Here is a 5,492-nt window from a genome sequence, read left to right on the forward strand (position 1 = left end):
GCTGGGCTGACTGGTGGTAGGAGAGGAACTGAATGTTTTTGGCGCTTTTCCCTGGTATCTGATTTTCTTCCTCAGAACAAGGTAGCTGTTAGTAAACTTGGTTCACAATGAGGACAATAAGCCTTGGAGAGGTCTGCCCAGGAGTCAGTCTTCTGGGCCCTTTGGGGTTCAGATTTCATGGCAGGCTCCTGGCGGGCAGAAGTTTGGGAGCTCAGAGAAAGTTGACTGCAAAGAGTGGGAAGCAGTAAGAAAAGCTCAGGGAACAGCCCTCTCACAAGGACTTTTGGAGATGACCTGACACCTAGTGGCAACAAGTAGGAATTACTCCACCATTGGGAAGACTCCAGGGCTGTTGCAGGCAGGTTTTTGGCTTGGAGGCCCTTCACTTACTTGGGGAGAGCAGCGTCAAGGGGTGTCCTGGAGGGTCGGGGGTGGTGGGGGCTCAATTTTAGCTTCTCTGTATCTCCATCATTCCCCAGTAGCTACCCAAGCAAAAAATAACAATTGATTAAAAAACTGCTGCCTTTCCGTTTTTATGCAAAAGATGAATAAACGCATCTTGAGAAAACGTTGCGGCTTTTATTGATCTGTATAACCTACAGTTCATAACAAAATTTGAACTGCATGGCCTCATTATCCTCAGGGTTCCACTCAGACACCAGCAGTGATTGGACACTCACAAGCAGAGGACTTGATGGAGAATTTTATGGATTATAATAGACGTAAAAGACATGGTCCCTGACTTCAAGTGGATTTGATTTATTTGGGGAGTTGCAGCAAAGACATCTACATACCCTGATGGTTGTGGTAGATGTGAGTTTCAGCCCACAAACTCTGTACCACATTTCCTTGTTTTCTTTCCATCATCCTAATTTTGACTCTGAGCCCCTGTGACCACCCAATTAATGGAAATTCAACTTCAGGCTGAACCCTTGAATAAAGCAAGGAAAGGGGAAAGAAAATAAGCTGTGGGGTGGGGGACATAAATTATTTCATATCATGATTCTGCCACATGGGCAGAGTGGCCTCGGCATTACCCCTAGCCTTGGTGCAGCAAAGTAAGACCGAGGACTGGTAACTTGATCCCTAGGTGCCACTCCGGCACCCCACTGGTGCTCTAAAGTGTCAGTTCCTGGAGACCCCCTCAAACAGTCCCAGTTTTCCACCACTTGCCCCAAACAATTGCCAGGTGAATGTGTTTGTTCATTCCATTGGTATTTATTGAGCATTTACTACATGCCAGGCACCACGTGGTGCTACAGAGATGCACGAGACAGCTCCACCCACAAAGACTGCCAAGGTTAATGAAAACCCTTTAAGGTACCACCACCTCCCGCCTCCCCTGCTCTGTGTATGCTGTTTCGACTATTCTTGCTCTTCTTTTGCTAAGCTCCTCATGTCTCCCCAGTTTCCCAAGGAATTTAACAAAGAAATGCAGAATTGTAGGTCCTTACCACAGATGGGAAAGCCTTAATTGCAGCTGTTTCACTTCTCAGGTGGAGCCACGAAGCTCCGCTCGCAGGTGGCCAGGCAGTGCCAGGCCGCAACTAGCAGCCAGGTCTGTCTCTCTCCCGTCCCGGGCTCTCTCCACGTGACCCCTGGGCATTTGTTTCTAGAGGGCCCTGTCCTCATTTCCTGAGCATCTGTTCCCTCTGCCACTGCCTCCCGCCTCTCGGAAATCTCTCCCCTTGACACAGCTTACAATTACTATGACGACTGCTTACTGCACTGACCTCCTCTCCCTGCTCTTTTCCTGCCGCCTAGCAACCCCCTTGCACTCCTAGTTTGTCTTCCTGGCTCTTAGAGAGGCGCTCCCTGGTAGTCGCTGAAACCAGAGGGTGCTCCCCTGATGAAGGGCACACCACCAGCAGCCCAGAGACACCAAGACCAAGCCAGGCTTTATTGGATCGCTGACAGTCTTGGCTTTGGTGAGTGTCCACTGAGGTTTCAGCCAGCTCTCCGCCTCCTCCCTGCCACCATCTGACTTGCCAGGACTTCTCTGTTGCTGAGGCTCCTTTCCAGGCCAGACTTGTTGCTATGGCTTCACCATTTACAAGAAACTTGTTTGAAAGGTAAGGAGATAGTGCTGAGGGCCAACGCAGCCTCAGGGCTGATTGACGAGAATGTTTAGACAAGTTCAACTCCAAGCGAGGCCATTTGTAAACCCATCTCTCAGCTTGGCAGAGCACTAAACACGGGTAAGGTTTGGTGTCAGCAAGGGGATGGAGGAAAGAGCTGGTTTATGTTGTTGGCAAGGGTTTGGCAGTGGATTTAAATTCAGAATATGCACACCCTTCGGCCTAGCAATTCAACTGGGTCTGCTCCACCGGGCCAATGTTAGAGACACACATGTGTACAAACACTGGGTATAAAGGATGTTGGTGGCGGTATTATTTGTAGTAGTAGCAAAGCATTGGAAATAATTTACATGTCCATAAAAATGAGGTTAAATTACAAGACTGCTATACTATGAAATACCATGTTGCAGCTAAAAAGACTGAGATAGATCTAAATGTACTAACATGAAAAGATCACCAGAGGTACTGTAAGGTAAAGCAAGTTCAGAGAAATGTGATGGTATGATTCTATTTATGACAAATAATAGTGTGTGTGTGTGTGCATGCATGCGTGTGTGTAATATAATATACAATATACAATAAAACACATATGTACTCCGAGCTTACCACATGCCAGGTAATGTTCTAAATGCTTTGTAAGCATTAATTTATTTAGTCCTGAACAACACTTATACCATGGGCACTATTATTAGCCCCATAATATAGATGGGGAAACTGAGGCATAGGGAGATTGGGTAACTTGCCCACGGTTCCACAGGAGTGGAGCCGGGATTGGAGCTCAGGTGGTTTGGCCCCAGACCCCATGTTTTTAACCATTATATCACACACATTCACACTCACATTCACACACACACACTCTCGCACACACACACATATTCAGACACTCACACTCATACACTCACATTCACACACACACACATTCACACACACACACACACACACACACACACACACACTTGATTGTAAATACGTGGGAAAAGATACGGAAAAATGTACCTTAAATAGCTCATGAGGGCACTCTGGGAAGCAGAGTGAACCCCTCAGAGGGGGTGAGATAAAAGAGGACCTTCATTTTCTCCTTGCAATACTTCTCTGAACTTAGAATTTTTACAAGCAGATATTATTTGTAACAAAAAATGAAAATAAAAAATTCAGGCAACAATAAAAATGACAACTCTGTTCTTCAGTCAGAACTAATGGAGCTGCAGTATGTGGTCCCCACGGGCAGTTTGAGCTGCCATGAGAGCCCCCCACTCAGCGCCTGCGACTCAGAGGCCCAGTCCCAGGGCCACCTCTTTGATGGCCATGTGACCTTGTCTGCAAAGCGGAAGGATTTGCTGGACCTGGAACCTGGCCTCTTGACCCCTGCCTTGGGCACTTCCCACCAGCATCCCAAGGAGCAAGAGGCACGACTTTCATAAGGGTAGGTGGTGAGGTTCCGGGCAGAGGCACAGGGAATGGGGAGGATGGTGTGCAAGCCTGAGCCATCCTTGAGGGGACCCCTTGCTGGGTGACATGGGGTCCTGTGGCTTTGGAGAGGAGGTCCAGCACGGTAGAGCTGGTCCTGGAACCACACAGACCTATGTTCAAAGGCCACTGCTGCCCCTTTCTTGCCGTGAGCACTTAACTCCTGTGCTTCCCTTCTCTAAAGCACCGTTTCATCACTTATAGCACAGGCGTGGGTGACACTAGCACTGCTGTTGCACGCAATGAGAATTCAGGCACCTGTGCCTGTTTCGTGACTGGCAGAGTACTTGGCACATGGTACGGACTCACGGGTGTTGTTTATCGTTGTTGCCATTATCATAGTCCTTTCCTATCTCTTGAAAGAATTCAGCCTAAGGCACACACTACGTCACCCCCTAAACTACAGCAGAGGCCAATTACCCACAGTTCTCCAACACACCATGCCCAGCTCACACTTCAGTACTTGGTACTTGCTGTCCCTCTGTCCTCCCTTTTTGTCTATGTGACACCCCTGCCTGAGTGACACCTCCTCTTTGGGCTACTGTGGTACCTGGTACACACCTCATTACCTCTCTTATCATGTCAGGGCTTAACTATTTGCTCCCTTGTGTCACCTCCTATCTACTATGAGCACTGTGTCTCCAGAATCTGGCCCCCAAGCCAGCAGCAGGTGGTTGAGGCTGAAGCTTGGCTGAATGAGCTGATGGGAGATGAGGAGGAAGGTGAACAGTGGGGCCAGCCTGGGGACCCAGGGCCAAGGCAGCCCACTGTGCAGGTGCAGTGTAGCTGAGGTGGGGAAGGTCAGATCTAATAAAATGCAGACGGTGTGGCCCCTGGAGCGCAAACCAACCCAGCCAGGGTGCCTTATAGACACCTGAGGACCTGCCTGGGATAGAAGCGGGTGGAGATCAGCCACTGTGCCTGGGCTGCATGAGCCGATGCAGGCAGTTTGTACGAAAAAGCCATTGGAAGCAGCTTGGATTGCGAAATCAGCTGACAGTCTAACCGCTTTTCTCTCACTGCTTTTAAGATTCTTTCTTTGTCTTTAACCTTTGGCATTTTAATTATGATGTGTCTTGGTGTGGGCCTCTTTGGGTTCATCTTGTTTGGGACTCTCTGTGCTTCTCGGGCTTGAAGATCCATTTTCTTCACCGGGCTCGAGAAGTTTTCCCTCATTATTTCTTCAAATAGGTTTTCAATTCCTTGCTCTCTCTCTTCTCCTTCTGGTACCCCTAGGGGGCAAACTTTGGCAAGCTTGATATTGCTCCTTAAACTGTTCTCATTTTTTTTTTTTGATTCTTTTTTCTTTTTGCTGTTCTGTTCAGGTGTTTTCTGCTACTTTATATTCTAAAACACTGATTTGATCCTCTGCTTCATCGAATCTACTGTTGATTCCCTGTAATGTATTCTTCATTTCAGTTATTGTATTCTTTATTTCTGACTTGTTATTTTTTATGTTTTCTATCTTCATTTTAATGTTTGAAAGTTTTCTTTGTTGAATTTCTCCCTGAAATCACTGAACACTCTTATAACCCATGTTTGGAACTCTGCATCTGGTAGGTTCTTTTTGTTTAGTTCTTTTTCTGGAGCTTTGTTCTGTTCTTTTATTTGGGACATGTTTCTTTGTCTCCCCATTTTAGCTGCCTCCCTGTGTTTGTTTCTATATATTAGGTAGGGCTGCTATGTCTCCAGGTCTTAGTAGAGTGGCCTTATATGGTGGGTGTCCTGTGGGGCCTAGTGGCACAGTCTCCCTGATCACTAGAGCCGGGTGCTCCAGGTGTGTCCCTTGTGTGGGTTGTGTGTCCTCCTATTATAGTTGAGCCTTGGTTTCTGTTTGCACACCAGCGAGAAGAGGGATTAACTCTGGGGCTCATTGGTTGTGAGGACTGGCCATGACTACAGTGAAGGAGCTCTTGTGGAGGGGCTGACCCTTGGAGCAGGATCACT

At 47.6% G+C, this 5,492-nt stretch overlaps 1 protein-coding gene across 1 annotated transcript in view; it reads left to right on the plus strand.

The window, feature by feature from the left end:
* The first annotated feature begins 1,735 nt into the window (after window positions 1–1,735).
* ANGEL1 (angel homolog 1) overlaps window positions 1,736–5,492 on the plus strand; it is an 82,191-nt gene continuing 78,434 nt past the window's right edge. Inside the window, exons 1-2 of the mRNA XM_019640372.1 lie at window positions 1,736–2,072; window positions 3,266–3,501. The gene's annotated coding sequence lies outside the window, so the exon portion shown is untranslated. The remainder of the gene's footprint in view (window positions 2,073–3,265; window positions 3,502–5,492) is intronic.

The sequence above is a fragment of the Hipposideros armiger genome, unplaced genomic scaffold (genome assembly GCF_001890085.2).
Source record: "Hipposideros armiger isolate ML-2016 unplaced genomic scaffold, ASM189008v1 scaffold_49, whole genome shotgun sequence".
Classification (NCBI taxonomy): domain Eukaryota; kingdom Metazoa; phylum Chordata; class Mammalia; order Chiroptera; family Hipposideridae; genus Hipposideros; species Hipposideros armiger.